Source organism: Platalea leucorodia, assembly GCF_965183815.1.
Source record: "Platalea leucorodia genome assembly, chromosome: 21".
NCBI lineage: Eukaryota > Metazoa > Chordata > Aves > Pelecaniformes > Threskiornithidae > Platalea > Platalea leucorodia.
The window spans coordinates 7614118-7632207 of NC_138843.1; the positions used below are offsets into that span (position 1 = coordinate 7614118).

General features: G+C 53.0%; 1 pseudogene across 1 annotated transcript; it reads right to left on the reverse strand.

Moving 5' to 3' along the window:
- Positions 1-4169: 4169 nt before the first annotated feature.
- Positions 4170-4949, reverse strand: LOC309599600 (olfactory receptor 14C36-like; annotated as a pseudogene). The gene has a single exon. The product of its transcript is annotated as an olfactory receptor 14C36-like (transcript).
- Positions 4950-18090: the final 13141 nt, after the last annotated feature.

The following is an 18090-nucleotide window of genomic DNA, read 5'->3' on the forward strand; positions in this document are numbered from 1 at the left end:
TCAGTAGATTTGGGGTTCAGCTCAAGGTAATGCTGAGTTCCATTGGATCAAAAGTTACGCTTCTAAAGGCTCTCTTCTTGCTGTCCGATGGCAGGGGAGATTGTGCATCAGCTCCCCATTATCTCTTCAGGTTGCTTCATGTATGACAGGACTGATGGCATGTACCAGACTCTCTGGAAATTAATTTGGAGGGGTGAGGAGAGGATGGGGACTCACCACGTGCCCTGGGGTTGGAATAAGCGGAGACTCAGAAGCTGAAACATCCTCAAAGATGAAGTACCCCAGAAGTAAAGCACTATAATTGACATATCCACAAACATGGAGTCAGCAGGCACAGGGAAGGGAGAGTGGAGAGCTGCAGGAGCTGCAGGAGCTGCAGGAGCTGCCTGAGGATCCCCAGGGCCAGGACTCTGGTGCTGTCCTGGGGAGTGGGGCTGGTGGCGGCAGAGGAGGGGGCAAGTTCAGTAGGGCTGGAGGATCACCTACAAGATGAGTTCAGGAGAGTCAGAGAGTGCCTAGCCTCTGTTCCCTCATGCCCTGGGGGCCAGCACCAGCCGTGGCGCTGATGGGGAGCCTGAACCCTGCTGTCTGCCCCCCAGCAGCTGCTGTGGCCTTCAGAGGCGCTGGGGCTGTGGAGTGAGTGCCCAGAGCTCTGCAGCAGCCTGCGCTGGGCAGTGCCATGGAGCCAGCCCAGGCTGGGCTGCTCTGCTGGGCTGGGCTGGGCTGGGCTGGGCTTGGGAGAGGGCAGGGGAGGTGGGGAGAGGTGGGGAGGGGCTGGGCTGGGCTGGAAAGAGCCCAGGAGAGAAAAAGGCCAGTGTAGAGCTAAGGTGTGTAAGTGTGCAGGGTAGGGGCAGCCAGCACTGCCAGTGCAGAGCAGGTGTCATGGTGAAGGAAGCAAGACATCCAAAGTGCAGAAGAGAGGGTCCTGGTTTGTGCCATGTTTCCAGGACACCCTGGGAAAGCTGCCCCAGGAAATTTGTCCCAGACCAGTCCCACCCGGCAGCCATTCCCATCTCTGGCCATACACCCCAGCCCTGAGGAAGGACCTTTGCTGCATGGTCACCCCCATCCTCCTTTGGGGCTCAGTCATACCCAAGTCCACTGCCATTATTGATAAAAAGGGAACCATTTTCCTACTGGACAGTCATTACACACCAAATCCCACAGCTCTTGCCACAGTTGGTCTCTCAGCCAAGCCTCTTCTCAGACAGCTCCAGCTAGATCAGATGCTCACGGCCTTGTCATGACAAATGTTGAATATTTACATTGAGTGAGATCCCAAGTCAGAAGATTTCTTTACATTCAGTTCATAGGCTAAAGCGTCCATGGTCTGCAGATATCTCATTGCCTTACCTCTGGCCAGAAACTTGCTTATTTCAACATCTGTCGATTGCCGATTATTATCTTGCCCAGTAGTACAGTTACAAGACTGGTTTCACCTTCCTCAAAGCTTAGAATCAGAGCGTCATAGAATTGTTAAGGTTGAAAAGGACCTCAGAGATCATCGAGTCCAACCTGCTAACCTAACTGCCTGGTCCACCTCTAAACCATGTCCCTAAGCACCACATCCACGCGTTTTTTGAATACTTCCAGGGGCTGTGATCCCTATGGATTGCTATGAGGACAATGATGGATTGCGGATCCTCCAGCTTGCCAATGTCCCTCTGGCATTGCAGGGAAACAAAACCTGGGCAAGTATTCTGGATGCAGTGTCACAAGTACTGAGCAGAGGGAGAGAATCACTTGCCCTGGCTGCACTCCTAATCCCACAGCCCAGGATGTTGTTGGCCATCTTTTGCCTAACGGAACCCAAAGACCAGCAGATCCTTTCCTGTGGAGCTGCTACCTGCCTAGCCAGTCCCTGTCCTAGGACATTTCAGGGCCTACATCCACTTTAAGAGCAGGTGCAATCTTTACTAGATATCATGAGGTTTATATATCCTTTGGGACGGCAGCCCTGCCCTGCTCTCCTCAATGGGATGTCTTCTACAAATGTTATCAAAAAGTACTCTCTTATATCCTCCAGGTCATTCAAAAGATGTGAAAGAGGGCAGGCTGCAAGCTAGACCCCTGCAGGACCCTACTAGCTGGATGCCTCCAGGCAGAGCACCACGCATGTACCACAGTCCTCCAAGCCCAACTACTCTCCAGCTGGCTTCTTACTCAACGACTTATCCACGCATGCAGCCCATACTGTCCTAACTTGGACACAAGAAATTTCTGGAGGGATGATGCTGAAAGCCTTGATGACTTCCTGGTAAAAGACCATCTCTGCTCTCCCCACATCCAGCAATCCTATTCTTTCCTCACAGAAAGCAAAGAATATGGCCAGGAACAAGCTCCCCTGGGTAAACCCAGTCGCCTTCTCTTTCAGACACCCAGAAATGGGATTCGAGTGGACATGAGCTGGGGCACAGCCTTTCATTCCCCTGCTCATCATTTGGGCATTCTGGAAAGGTGTATGCATTGTAGAGGTGCTGCCGATGATCAGGGAGTCCCCATAGTCTCCGTGACCTTTCAAAGATGATGGAGAGCCGAGGGAGGGAAAACAAGACTTTTCTTCAGCCTGCAGAGGTCAGAAGGACGGTTGGAGCCTGGATCCCATAATGGAGAAGGAGCGGCTGAGAGAACTGCATTTTTGAGAAATCCCTCAGCGCTAAACACTGGAGCAAGGCCTCAGGCCAGCTGGGGAGATCTCAGTCAATGGAGATTTTCAAAATTTGTCGAGACAAGCACCTGATTGAGCTGGAGCTGTCTGAGAAGAGGCTTGGCTGAGAGTCCAGCTGTGGCAAGAGCTGTGGGACTTGGTGTGTAATGGCTGTCAGGAGGAAATTAGTTTCCTTTTGATTAATAATGGCGGTGGAGTTGGGTATGACTGAGCCCCAAAGGAGGATGGGGGTGACCATGCAGCAAAGGTCCTTCCTCAGGGCTGGGGTGTATGGCCAGAGATGGGAATGGCTGCCGGGTGGGACTGGTCTGGGACAAATTTCCTGGGGCAGCTTTCCCAGGGTGTCCTGGAAACATGGCACAAACCAGGACCCTCTCTTCTGCACTTTGGATGCCTTGCTTCCTTCACCATGACACCTGGCTCTGCACTGGCAGTGCTGGCTGCCCCTACCCTGCACACTTACACACCTTAGCTCTACACTGGCCTTTTTCTCTCCTGGGCTCTTTCCAGCCCAGCCCCTCCCCACCTCTCCCCACCTCCCCTGCCCTCTCCCAAGCCCAGCCCAGCCCAGCCCAGCCCATCCCAGCAGAGCAGCCCAGCCTGGGCTGGCTCCATGGCACTGCCCAGCGCAGGCTGCTGCAGAGCTCTGGGCACTCACCCCACAGCCCCAGCCCCTCTGAAGGCCACAGCAGCTGCTGGGGGGCAAGACAGCAGGGTTCAGGCTCCCCATCAGCGCCACGGCTGGTGCTGGCCCCCAGGGCATGAGGGAACAGAGGCTAGGCACTCTCTGGCTCTCCTGAATTCATAATGTAGGTGAACCCCAACCCTGACTGAATTTCCCCCTCCTCTGCTGCCACCAGCCCTACTCCCCAGGACAGCACCAGAGTCCTGGCCCTTGGGGATCCTCAGGCAGCTCCTGCAGCTCTCCACTCTCCCTTCCCTGTGCCTGCCGAGTCCCCACTGAGCCCCATGGCACTGCAGAGTCCGTCTTCGTGGATACCTCGATTTACTGCTTTACTTTTGGGGGTCTTTACCTTTGACAGTGTTTCAGCTTCTGACTGTCCATTCATTCCAACCCCAGGGAAAATGGTGAGTTCCCAACCTCTCCCCACCATTGCCAGAGAATCTGGTACATGCCATCAGTCCTGTCAGACACGAAGGAACCTGAGGAGATAATGGGGAGCTGATGGACCATCTCCCCTGCCACTGGACACCAAGAAGAGAGCCTTTAAAACCAGAACTTTTGATCCAATGGAATTCAGTGTTACCGGTTAACGTCAAAACCACTGAGAAGGAAAGAAGAACAGAAACTTTAAACTAAAAAAATCTTAGATATTTTCTTGGAAGCAACTTTGGAGGAACTTCAGGCACTACACCCAGGAGCTGACCTTTTACTGAAGAGCTGCTATCTGACAGGCAACATCTGACACAGTGTTGTCCAAGAGTCAGACACAACAGGATCAAACCTCCACAGAAGGAGAATAAACCCAGCAAATTATCTCTAAGGAGCACTATCATGAGAGAAAAAAGCAGACTCATGGCCTAAGACAAACTGTGGGAAATGTGCAGAGGAGCGGAGGGAGGTTATTGTCAGTGAAACAGTGTCTATTAGATCAGTTTCCATAAGGCATCCTTTGTTCCTCATGCTGTAGATGAGGGGGTTCACTGCTGGAGGCACCACCGAGTACAACACCGCCACCGCCAGGTCGAGGGATGGGGAGGAAATGGAAGGGGGCTTCAGGTAGGCAAAAAATGAGGTGCTGATAAACAGGGAGACTACGGCCAGGTGAGGGAGGCATGTGGAAAAGGCTTTGTGGCGTCCCTGCTGACAGGGAATTCTCAGCACAGCCCTGAAGATCTGCATATAGGAGAAAAGAATGAAAACAAAACACCCAAAGCCCAAAAAGACACTGGCCACAAGAGACGCAACCTCCCTGAGGTAGAAGTGTGAGCAGGAGAGCTTGAGGATGTGGGGGATTTCACAGAAGAACTGGTCCACAGCATTGCCTCGGCAGAGGGGTAGTGAAAATGTATTGGCAGCGTGCAGGAGAGAATAGAGGAATCAAGCGCCCCAGGCAGCTGCTGCCATGTGGACACAAGCTCTGCTGCCCAGGAGGGTCCCGTAGTGCAGGGGTTTGCAGATGGCAACAGAGCGGTCATAGGCCATGATGTTGAGAAAATAAAATTCTGCTGAAATCAAAAAGACAAACAGAAAGAGTTGGGCAGCACATCCTGTGTAGGAGATGGCCCTGGTGTTCCAGAGGGAATTGGCCATGGCTTTGGGGAGATGGAGCCCAGGTGGAGAACAGAGAGGTTGAGGAGGAAGAAGTACACGGGGGTGTGGAGGCGGTGGTCACAGGATACAACTGTGATGATGAGGCCGTTGCCCAGGAGGGCAGCCAGGTAGATGCCCAGGAAGAGCCAGAAGTGCAAGAGCTGCAGCTGCCACGTCTCTGTGAATGCCAGGAGGAGGAACTCAGCGGTGAAGCTGGTGTTGGACATTTTATCCCTCTTGGCATGGGGATCTCTTCAAGGAGGTAAAGGAAGGGAGAAGTTAGGGCAGACTGCTTTGAGAAAAATCCATTCGATTTCTTATAGAAAGCCCCCAAACTGCCTTTCACTTTTCAGGAAGAGCTTTGGTGAGCTCTGGTTGGTGCTGGCTGAGGGTGCCCCAGGGAGCAGGAGGCTCTGCTGGGGGCGCTGCAGGGGTCAGTCCTGCCCTACAGCAATAAGGAAACAGGAACTTGGGGTGATCTCAGATTACATCCAATACTAACAACAAAGAGCTTATAAGCATTATAGCTCCCAATTCACCTGACTGCAGAGCAGAGCTGTGGGGAGTTTGGTTGTATGCCTTCTGTTCTAGTTGCCCCAGCGCAGCTGAAGAGTGGTTTGAATGCAGCAATGCCTGGCATTTCTGCTGCACTGCAAGGGAAACCTTGTGGGTCCTGAGATTGGGCACAGGGACTGTCCCTTAGTGCAGAGTGAGGACAGCCGCTCTGTGCATCAGCCCTGCTCTCAGCTGCCCTGTGCTGGCAGCTCTTCCACCTGGAGGACTATCGCACTCGGGTGTTCCCCCCAAAAGAAAGAGGCCAGTGCTGGGAGCAGAGGAATCCAGTTTCCCAGTGCAGATCTCCAACCCCCTCACCCATCTCATCGTACCTGAGGAGGATCTCAGCTCTGTCCTCCCAACCAGGGACACAGAGGGCTCGTTACAGCTGCCTGCATGCAGCCGCCCAGTAGTGTTTCAATGGCCTTAACACCGAGGTGTCTTCTCCATGGGGCTCCTGCAAACCACAGAGATGCCCTGGGAGAGCTGTGCCCTACGGGAGGGCAGCCTGCAGCCCAGCAGGACCTCCCAAGGAAAGAGTCAACTCTCCTGAATTTGTTACGTCCTGAAGGGAGGGTGAGATCACTGCTAGCCACACACTGCAGTACCCAGAGCCCCACAGGTGAACAGGGTGCGAGCCGGTGCTTTTCCTCCATGGCCATATGTGCACGACAGCACAGGCAGCGTTGGTGTCTGAGCTGCACTTCAATCCTCACCCCCCCCATCTGTCTCCCTTCCTTCCTACCCATGTCTCTGCTGCCTGGAGCTCTTCTTGGCCACGACCTCTTTCACTGTCCCCACTTCCCCTCCCTCTTCATGCTCACAGAGCCCATCCCACCTGCTGTGTGCTCAGCTCTGCCCTGCAGGCACCTCCTGGCAGCAGGGCACTGCCCAGGGGCATCTCTGTGTGTGCAGGGGCTAAGGAGCAGCTCAGACAAGTCCTAGCGAGAACTGGGGTCTCATTGCCAACTCCAGAGGAGAGAAATAAATGCCCATCTCCCACTGCCCACCCAGACAACCAAGAATGGAAAAACTCAAAGTAAAACTTTCTTTTCTTTCCAGCATTCCCATCCTTGACAACCATCTTTAAAATGAACCTCTGCAACTGTCCTCTGGGTGATGTAGAAGTATGAGCCGCCCTGACCCACTCTGGACAGCAGAGGGATCCTTCCCTGCCAGGGGTCACTCCTTCCACCCACAGGTTCTCCCCACAGCTCCTTGGGAAGCTCCCCAGGCAGGCTGAGTGCTGACCCTGGCCGGCAGCAGAGTCCCTGCCCCAGCACTCAGCCCCCTGTTGTGCAGGGACCCTGCTCTGAAGGACAGCCCTGGGAAGCCCTGGATGCACACCCCTGCACTAATTCTTTGGAGAAGGCAGCTGTCGTGTCCTCTCCTCTGACAGTGTGGCTGAGTATCCCTGCTTTGCAGCATGTCCTCCACAGTAAAGAAAACCTGCGTGCCATCCTGCCAATTCCTAGCTGCAGCACGATGTGCCATGTCTAGGAGACCCCTCCAAGACACCGTGTGCATTGCCCTGCTGCCAGAGACTTACTGTGTTAAGCGCTGTGAAGACTTCTCCTCCAGTGAGCTCTCAGCATCATCCCACCTCATGCAGCCTGTAACATCCCTCTTACTTCTCCCATCTCCCCTCGGTGCCTGCAGGTGGTGCCCTCAGTTCTGCTGCCCTTTGCAGAGGAGCTGCTCCTGGGCAGAGCTGTGTCTCTGCAGTGCTGCCCTCTTGCCAGCAGCTCCCTCCATCCCAGGAGCCCAGCCCAGCTCAGCAGCAGAGGCCCAGCCCAGGGCAGCACTTTCTCTGCCCCTCTGGGCTCCCTCCCAGGTGTCCCTGGGGCTCCAGGGGAACCTGCTGTGAAACAGCCTGAAGGCACCCCTGATGTTCCCTCCCTCAGCTGCAGGGAGAGACACTTAGATGTGCTATCAGAAAAAGACTTGGGCATGGGAATCTACTTTTTTGTCCCAGTATTAGACAGGACATGCAGGAAGGTGACAAGGAAAGATCTAATTTCTTCAAGCTGGGAGGATATACTCAATTGAGTGAAACACGCATTTCATTCTGGGTCTTTAGACCTGAGGCTAGAAAGACATTCGTCTCTCTTTTGTTCATGCCATCTCTCTGTTATGAAGAAAAGCCTTTGCACACACGGGGTCTTTGGTGTTTGCTACCAGGATTCCTTACAGCAAGTCAGACCTTGCCTGGTTGCACATTGCAGTGCTTCAGCCCAAATGTGCAGCAGTGCCCTCAGCCAGGGGCACAGCCACGAAGAGCTGGAGCTGTTCCTGAACAGACAGAGCTGTGACATGGTGGCAGAGCTCAGGACAGCTGCTGTTCAAGGACAGCATCCTCCAAGCTCAGCAAGGGTCCAGATCAAAACTCAGTCTAAACTTGAAAGGCAATTGTAGGCCACCATAAGGAGTGTTTACTGCTTCAGGAACAGTTAAAGGAAAAACAAAGGTCCTGTGTGGCCACTGCTGAATTTAGGAAGAGCAGGTGTAGATAGATGTGAGATTCTCGGTGTCCTCTTTGCCTCAGTCTTCCCCAGCAAGGTCTCCCAGGCCTCTGTGACTCAGGGCAGGACTCTGGAGGAGATCAACCAGCAGTGGATGGGGACCAAGTCAGGGATCACTTGAGCAAATGCTTCCTAGTGTATGGGACAGGAGGGGCAGCATCCCAGGGAGCTGAGTGAGCAGGCCACTGTCACAGCGAGGCCACTCTCCAGCATCTTTCAGAGGTCAGGGAGTCTGTGGGAACTCCCTGACAATGGGGAAAATGCAAACGTTGCATGCACCTTTCAGAAATGCCCAAAGGATATGCAGCGGAGTGAAAGGCTGTGCCCCAGCTCGTGTTGACTCGGATCCCATTTCTGGGTGTCTGAACGAGAAGGGGACTGGCTTTACCCAGGGGAGTTTGGCTCTCACCATCCTCTTTGCTTTCTCTGCTGAAAGGACAGGCTTGGTGGACCCAGGGAGAGCAGTGGTTGGCTTTTAACCTGGAAGTCAGTGAACTTTTCAACCTTACCTCCCTCCGCCCCCAATATTCTCATGCCCAAAATAGAATATTCTGGTCTGTATGGCTGGATAAGCTGATATGTAATTAACCAGATGGACGGTCAGACTCAGAGGGACGTGGTCAATGAGTGGTCCTCTGCCTGGAGGCATCTAGCTAGCAGGGTCCTGCAGGGGGCTGTCCTGCCACTGGCTGTGTTTAACATGTTTCTAATGGCTCAGTGGACACGAGCGAGTGCTTTTTCATAACATTTGTAGAAGACACCACATTGAGGAGAGGAGACACTACACTGGAGGGCAGGGTGGTCATCACAAAGGACAATGACAAGCTGGAGTAATGGGCTAATAGGAACCTCAGGATAGCCAGTAAATTGTGGCCTTGAGATCAACTAAGCCCATGCAATAACACAGAGCAGGGACTGCCCACGTGGGCAGCAGCTCTGTGGAGAGGCTTTGGTGGTCCTTGGGTTCCATTAGGCAAAAGAGGAGCAATCAGGAAAGAAGGGCAACTGCATCCTGGGCTGTATGAGCCAGAGCACAGCCAGTCTGCTGAGCACTTTTGACACCATAGCCAGAATATTTTCCTAGGTTTTGACATCCCACAATGCCAGAGAGACCTCGACATACTGGAGCCAGGTCAGTGGAGGGCCACCAAGGTCAGTAGGGTGGCAGAACTTGTACTGTGAGAAGAGGCCTAGAGAGCTGTGCTTGTTCAGACAGGAGTAGAGAGGATCTGGTGGGAAACATGTAGCATCGTTGCACGGTTCCCAGGAAGATGGAGTCAGGCTCATGTTCATGACACAAGGACAAGAGGCAATGGGCTGAAACAAGGGAGGGTCAGGCTAGACAGAGGGAGAAGTTATTCCAGCGTAAGGATATTCAAGTGCTGGAAGCTGTTTCCCAGGGAGTGTGCACTGGCTCTGTCCTGGAATGGGATCAAGATGTGTTTGGATAAAGGCCTGAATACTCTATCTGGCCCTGCTTTGAGCAGGAAGGTGGTCCAGACACCTCCGAAGGTCCCTTCCAGCCTGAATGATGCTGTCCTTCCTTCCTCCTCATGTCTGCAAACTAGGGAGAGCTCTCAGGTTCTCCCTGACCCCAGGAGTCATTCACATCAGATTCAGGCCTGCTTCACAGGTGTCCCCAAAGAGCCCTGACCTCATCCTTTGCTTCCCTTTTCCTTTGCCCAAAGCCAACTTCTTCTCTTTTACTATCTTTATACTCTCCAAAAATACGAGCCTAGGGTGTCAAGCCTTTCAGAGCAGGTTGCTCAAGAAATGTCAGCAGCCACGTACAGAGTCCAGAAATGAGCTGGGCATTGAAGCCACCATTGCAGAAAGAAAGACAAGGCATCTGACCAGCTCCCTGAGCACAGGAATCGGTATGCCGTGTCTCCTGAGATTCCTGGCAACATCTAAAATTTCAGTTCAGAGAAACGTGAGTCCTCTTAAGGTGTCCAGGAGACAGGGAGAAGAGAGCACGCTTCAGTTTCCCAAATGCTATGACAGTGCCCAAAACATCGTTCCCTTGGATGTTTCTGTGATTTCCCTCTAAGAATCAGGATCTCTTTTTTTTTTTAAAAAAAAAGTTAGGAAGATTATAAAAAGCACCAAGAAGATCCAAAATGCTCAAGGCCTTTTCTGAAGAGTCAGTGGCCCTGAGCAGTGGTGACTGGTCATGTGTAGGTCGGGGAGGGAAGGTGAGGGGATGTCATTGAGAAAGAAGGGGGTGGCTGATGGCATTAGCAAATACTTAGAACCACGTCTGAGCACAGCAATGGAAAGCAGTGGACGTCTGTGGGTGGAGGAGGAAGAAGAAGATTGTCAGGAAGGGAAGATGGCAGGAAGGAAGGCCCCTCCTGTGCAAATCAGGGATGATACAGGCATTTCCATCGCATGTGCATAGCTCAGCCTGACAGATGGGGACTGCCCACTGCTTGGGGTGACTGTGCTCAGTCATGCCCCATGAGCTGACCTGGCTCTCCTCCCCTCCTTCCCTCCTCACACTTGGGTGGGTGTCAGGAAACCTCCCTGAGCCTGGAGGATGCACAGCCCTCCTGGGGTGAGGGCCCACCACTGCAGGGGAAGAGGAAGGGTTGGTGAGACACATGGGCATGCAGGGAGAGAGCAGTGCAGGTGCAGCAGTGAGTGCATTGAAGGCAGGAAGAAGACCTGACATGTCGGGGGCTGTCATGCTGAAGTGAAATAGGTTGACTCTCGATTTGGAGGCGGCAGCAGAAGGAGGATGGGCAGTTGAGTGCTGGGATGGGGAGCTAAACAGAGGATTCTAGCATGTCTGGGGCTTGGAACTCTTGGGTGATAAAGCAGCACTAGCAAGGCTTTGGAAGAAACGGGATGGGTTGTGGGGAACTCAGAGGCATTGGCAAATGCTCAGAAACACAGAGCTTGGTGCTGGAAGCAAGGAAGCAGGCACAGGCACAGGTCAGTGTAGCTGTGGTGGGGATGGCCGTGGCGCTTTGACACCCCAACAGAACTGGGACCCTTGTCCACTCAGCTATGGCTTCTGTCTCTTCCCCTGAGACCCACGAGAGGACATGAGGTCCTTACAGCTCCAGCGCCTCGTTGCCTCCTCCTCACCCACCCTCCATAGACCCTGGCAGGTGTCCTACCACTGGCCTGCGCCTGCCATCACACACTCGCACATCACAATTTCCCCAGAACGAGCCCAGAGCATCACAAGAGGGAAAGGATCTCTGAAATGGGAGTCAGAGCTTGGCCATCGTCCTTGGCAATGCACATCAAGGGCTTTCACAGTGATCTCCACATTGAGATTTCCTGCTGTACCAAGTGCCTCGGACTTCCTGCTTCACCAGCCCCCCAGGGACAGGAACCTTGTCTGCTCATTCCCTGTACGGTCTCTTCAGTGATGACCTGCTAACACCCTCCGAAACCTTCAGCTGTGCTGCTTTTACTTCTCCGGAGGCTTGCTCAGTCTTTCAGGAGCTGCAGTTCAGGAACTCGTCACCAGAGGGCTCATTGCCACACAAAGCAACACAAGGAGCCAAGCCGGAGCAGAATTTTCCTTTAGTCTTCAATTCTTATGTGGATTATCAGAGAGATTTCAGGAGTGTGATCACAGTGAAAAGATGGCAAAGTGAATCAAATGCTTGATTTTTGCATAGGCAGTTCTGCATGAATCCCAATGTATTTGGGTTGCAGGAATGTCTTCAAGTGGAGTCTGCACCACTGAGACCCACGGGGATGGACTGGCACAGCCACCGCCAGCAGGGGGAATCCCCATCTGCTAGGCTGAGGCACGCATTCAAGATGCAAACCTCTGCAGTGCCCACTTGTTCCAGGCCTCCAGGCAGTGTGACTCATTCTGCATGGCCCTCTAAGCCTCTATCAGCTCATTTTGCTTTTGCTAACCATCCCTGCAAGTCTCAAGCCTATGGGAGCTTTGGCTTTGGCATCCTCCCTACATCCTGGGTCAAGGTTTCTCAATTCCTTCTTTGCAGCTTCCCCTGATTCCAGTTCCTTTGTGCTGACTTTTTGCCCTGGAGCTCCATCAGCTCAGACACGCAGCCTCACAAGATGAATGTTTTTCTTTATGGGAACTCGGAGAGATCATTCTTTCCTTGAAAGAGGCTGTTCTTTAATGGCTGTCAGATTTCCTTAGATCGTTCACCCTTCAGAGATGGTCCCCATGGCAACACTTGTATCGGTCCCCGAGCAACCCAAAGTCGTCTTCTGTGGAGTCCACCACTCTGCTGCGAGTCTTCTTTTGACGTCTGGGACCCCACTATTTCCTGGTCACAACAGCCGAGGCAGACACTGATGATCACCTCCCTGACCAGCTCTTCCTGGTTGGCCAGGACCACATCCAGGTGAGCATCATCCTTGTTGGCCCACTTGGCAGCTCTGCTAAGTCGTCCCAAGATCCTTTACACTGCTGGCACCCTGTTGCTTTGCCTGGCCAATGAATGCCAGGGCACTTACAGCTCCCCATAGAAACCTGCTCATCAACCGGGAGACTTCTTTGGGTTGCTGTCAGAAGACTTTTTCTGCCTACTCTGCCTGATCAAGTAGTTGGTAACTGCCAAGACACTGGCACCCTTACTGAGGGTCTAGAGAACACGTCTTATGAGGAGCGGCTGAGGGAGCTGGGGTTGTTTAGTCTGGAGAAGAGGAGGCTGAGGGGAGACCTTATTGCTCTCTACAGCTACCTGAAAGGAGGTTGTAGCGAGGTGGGGGTCAGCCTCTTCTCCCTAGTAACAAGTGATAGGATGAGAGGAAATGGCCTCAAGCTGCACCAGGGGAAGTTTAGGTCGGACATTAGGAAAAACTTCTTCACCGAAAGGGTAGTCAGGCATTGCAACAGGCTGCCCAGGGAAGTGGTTGAGTCTCCATGCCTGGAGGTATTTCAAAGAAGGGTAGACGTAGTGCTCAAGGACATGGTTTAGTGGTGGACTTGGCAGTGCTAGGCTCACGGTTGGACTCGATGATCTTAAGGGTCTTTTCCAACCTCAATGATTCAATGATTCTATGACTCCTCCTCTCATCCTCACTCACACAAGCTAACTCAACCTGTTGCCCAGCTGATAGAGGAGCGCCATATATCCGAGCTGCTCCTTCACACAGGGGGCATCCCCCCCACCCTCACCTGCCCTGCCACTCCCAAGCCTCTCATCTGAGGCCCCTTTCTGTGGCCAGTGGAGAGAGATCTGTTAAGTAGTGAGCATACAGTCACCCACCTTAGGACGTGATGAATCGTGAATGGGAAACGTTTCTCTTCCCATGGGTAGCAGGAGGAACCAAGAGGAGGTGATTTGGGAGGGATTCATCTCAGACAGCTGTAAATGTCTCCACAGAAGCCGTTTGCAATGAGTCAGTCTCATCGATCAAAAGAGAGAGGTACTTTCAAGTTAAAACTGCTCCGAGCTGCCTAAGACTGGTTTTGTCTTCAGGTCACTGGCAACACACAGAACAGGTACTAACCTCCTGGCTGTACAAAAGGAAGAACTGGTTCAAGTGCACCAGAAGAGTTCTTTGTTCCTTTAATAAAGTCCTCAAAGTGAACTGGGATGCTTCTACTCTTTATTTATGTGCATTTTCACTTTAGTCGCTAAAAAAAAAAATAAACTCCATTATTCATCCTGCTCAAGTGCCAGGAGGTTGACGATTCTATGATTCTATGATTCTATGATTTTGGCTCTTTCCAGCAAGCTCTTGATTCAGAGCTTTGGCTTTCCTCATTGCTCTCCACTACTGTTTAATTTTCTTCATTGACAGCACCATCCATCCAGATGACTCATTAGGTGGCCTTACTCATGCTGTGTGACGCTACGGGTAACGTAAGGGGTGACCTGTTTCATGGATTTGCTGCCCAAGGTAGAAAGTACCTCAGCAACCATCTCAGAACCACCACAGGAGGATGTAAAAGAAGACAAGCGAGGCCAATGTGGAAAGGATTAACAAGTGTGGTGGGTTGACCCCAGCCAGTAACTAATCAGCCACCCAGTCACTCGTTCACTTCCCCAAACGCAGCCTGGGGAAGAGAATCGGAAAGGTAAGAGTGAGTAAAACTCATGGGTTGTAATTAAGAATGGCTCATAAGTGAAGCAAAGCTGCATTCACCAGCAAAGCAAAAAAGGAATTCCTGCCATTGGCAGGGAAATGTTCAGCCATTTCCAGGAAAGCTTCCAGGCCTTCATCTCATGTAAAAGTGACTTGGGAAGTCAAATGTCGTAACCACAAATGTCCCCCCTTCCTGCTCCTTTCCCTGATCTTATATTGCTGAGTGTGATATCCTATGATATGGAATATCCCTTTGGTCATTTGAGGTCAGCTGTTCTTGCTGCGTCCCCTCACAACTCCTTGCCCAACCCCAGCCCACTCATTGGAAGGGCAGCGTGAGAAACAGCATGAGAAGGCCTTCCTGTTGTTTAAGCGCTGGTCAGCAATAGCTTGGTCAGCAATAGTTTTGGTCACAAATCCGAAACAAGGAACCCTACAGGTTGCTATGAAGACAATGAACTCCACCCCAGCCAGCCAGGGCAGGCTGGCCTTTTTGGAAGGTGTGAGAATGAGAACAGTGAAGAATTTGAGAGGGGGAAGAGGGGAAGCAGTGAATTAAAGATGAGGCCAGGTATGGCATCGGGACTGTTTGGGGTGCCTGTGCTGCTGCCTTGTACCTGATGTGAATTATTTCCACAGTCAGAGGGAACCTGAGGGCTTTCCCTCATGGTGAGGACACGGAGAGGTGAGGAATGAGAGTGTCATTCAGGCTGGAAGGGACCTTGCTAGATATCTGTAGAAAACATCCTGCTCAAAGCAGGGTCACACCAGGTTACTCATGGTTTTAGCCATGAGAAACTTCCAGGGATGGAGGCAGCACACACCCTCCAGGAAACAGCTTCCTGTGTCTGGCTGTCCTCACCTTGCAAAAGTTTCTCCCTATATTGAGCCTGACCCTCTCGCGTTTCAGCTCATTGCCTCCTGTGCTCCTCCCTTGCACCACGGTGTCTTCCTGGGAACCTCACCATAGGCAATGCAAGTCTCTTCCATCCTCCCTGCAAAGCCCTCCATTCTCCAGGGTGGACAAGCCCAGCTCCCTCAGCCTCTCCTAACAGGACAAGTGCTCCAGCCTTGACCATCTCTGTGGCGCTCCACAGAACTTTTGTGTCGCTCCAGCTTGCCAATGTCTCTCTGGCATTGCAAGGAGCCAAAACCTGGGCAAGTATTCTGGATGCAGTGTCAGAAGTGCTGAGCAGAGGGAGAGAATCACTTGCCCTGGCTGTGCTCCTAATCACACAGCCCAGGATGTTGTTGGCCATCTTTGCTGGTGGCTCATCTTTTGCCTAATGGAACCCAAAGACCAGCAGACCCATTCCTGCGGAGCTGCTACCCGCCTAGCCAGTCCCTGTCCTATGCCATTTCATGATCCCCATCCACTGCTGGCTCTTCTCCTCCAGCGTCCTGCCTTGTACCTGTGGCCACACAGTATCTTTGTTCTTCCTTTAACTGTTTCTAAGTCGTAGACACTCATTGTGGTGCCCTTGAATTGCCTTTCAAGTTTAAACTGAGTTTTGATCTGGACCCTTGCTGAGCTTGGAGGATGATGTCCTTGAACACCAGCTGTACTGAGCTCTGCCACCATGCCTTGGCAGTTTATTGCATCAGTGTCCCAGCTCTGTCTATGACATTAACATCCAGCTCATCCTGTCTGTGCCGCTGGCTGAGGGCATCGCTGCACATCTGGGCTGATGCACTGCAGCTGTGGAACCAGGGAAGCTCATATTTGCCTTAAGGAAACCTGATACCACGTGTCCAAGGCCCCCGTGTGTGCAAAGGCTTTGCTTCAGAGCAGAGACAAGGCATGGAGAAAAGAGCTGCACGTCTTTCTAGCCCCAGGACTAAAGACCCAGGGTGAAATGCCTCAATTCACTCAATGGAACACATCCTCCCAGCTTGGAGAAATTAGATCCTTCCCTGTCACCTTCCTGGGTGTCCTCTCTAATGATGGGACAATAAAAGTGACTCTCATGCCCAACTATTTTTCTAATACGAGTAGTGACTCTGCTGGAGGTAAGTCTCTCTCCCCCCAGCTGAGGGAGGGAACATCAGTGATGCCTTCAGGCTGTTTCACAGCAGGTTCCCCTGGAGCCCCAGGGACACCTGGCGGGAGCCCAGAGGGGCAGAGAAAGTGCTGCCTTGGGCTGGGCCTCTGCTGCTGAGCTGGGCTGGGCTCCTGGGATGGAGGGAGCTGCTGGCAAGTGGGCAGCACTGCAGAGAGACAGCTCTGCCCAGGAGCAGCTCCTTTGCAAAGGGCAGCAGGGCTGAGGGCACTGCCTGCATGCACTGAGGGGAGAGGAGCGAGGCAGAGAGAGGTGAAAGGCAATCAGGAGTGGGAGGATGCTGAGAGTTCACTGGGGGGGAGGGATCTTCACAGCCCTCTACATGGTAAGTCTCTGGGTGCAGGACAATGTAGCTGGTGTTCCTGGAGGGATATCCAAAAGCTGATACATCCGACAGCACATAGGATCTTTCAGGAGGACTCTCACAGTGTCTCTAGGGGGAGGAGGATGTATGCGGAGCAGGGCTTCCCTGCTGCACCATCAGGGCAGGGCAGAATGGCTGCCTTCTTCTGGGTACCAGTCCGGGGTTTTGAAGATAGGTGTGCAGCCACGGGTGCCCGGGGCTGTCCTTTAGAGCACTGGGGAGAAGCTGTGGGTGGAAGCAGTGACCCCTGGCAGGGCAGGGTGCGCCTTCTCTTTCAGACACCCAGAAATGGGATCAGAGTAGTCACGCTCTGGGGCACAGCCTTTCATTTCCCTCCTCATCATTTGGGCCTTCTTGAAAGGTTCATGCATTGTGTGGGTGCTGCCAGTGACCAGGGAGTCCCCAGACTCCGTGGCCTTTCAAAGATAATGGAGAGTGGCCTCGCTGTGACACTGGCCAGCTCACTCAGCTCCCTGGGATGCCGCTCCTCCACTCCCATAGACCGGTAAAAGATTGTTTGCTCAAGTGACCCCTGACATGATCCCCATCCACTGCTGGCTCTTCTCCTCCAGCGTCCTGCCTTGTACCTGTGGCCACACAGTATCTTTGTTCTTCCTTTAACTGTTTCTAAGTCGTAGACACTCATTGTGGTGCCCTTGAATTGCCTTTCAAGTTTAAACTGAGTTTTGATCTGGACCCTTGCTGAGCTTGGAGGATGATGTCCTTGAAGCTCTGTAAAGCTATACTCATGCCTTCTGCGAGTCCCATCTGTAGGTGCTGTTGAAGGCTGGCGCCTTGCTCTGGGCATTTCTTCTCTCGTCCCATCAAGTCCTCCTTGATGGGCCTTTGGGTTGCCACCCAGGGCCCACTTTTGGTGTCCCATCAAGGGACCGCCCTTCAGCTTTTCATCTTGCCTAGCCCACTGCTCTTCTCCTCTTGTCTCCTCAAGGCGTCTCTGTTTGCCTTTCCATGGGCCCTAGGGCCCAGCGTGGGCCTTTTGGCGCAAGCAAGGGGCCACCAAACGGCCTTGCGCTGCCTCCCAAGACCCTCCATTTCCGTTTGCCCTTTGGTGCGGCCTGGAGCTCTAGATGTGGTGCGGACCAGAGCCCTGGGTGTGGTGCGGCCCAGAGCCCTGGGTGTGCCTTTGGGTGGCCAGGCCGAGCCCTTTGCATGCCTCTGGGTACCCACCAGGGCCCTCCGGCTGCCTTGCTCTCTGCCCTTGTATCCTGTTTTCCCCTGCAGACTGGCTGGAGTGGCCTCCCAGCCCGTCCTCTACAGGAGAAAGGTGGGGGATGTCTGGGGCACAAATGGCGGTTGGGGGGGCGGGGCTGGGCAGGGGGCCGCCTGTGGAGGTCGGCCTAGGAGGCGCCGCGGGCCAGAGGCCAGAGGGGGCTTCAGTTTGTTCTTCCTTATTTTCAGCATTCTTTGTTTCGGGCAATGCCTGTAACATCTATACTTGTGCCTGCCAGGCATTATTTTGCGGCATATGTGCTCAAACTTTATTCTGATCACGAGTTATCTGTGCTCCCAATTTCTCGGCTGAACCCCTTCCCCTCAGAGGTAGGGGACATTCTGGCATACAGAAAAATTCACGTCTAAGCGCTTTGTTTCCA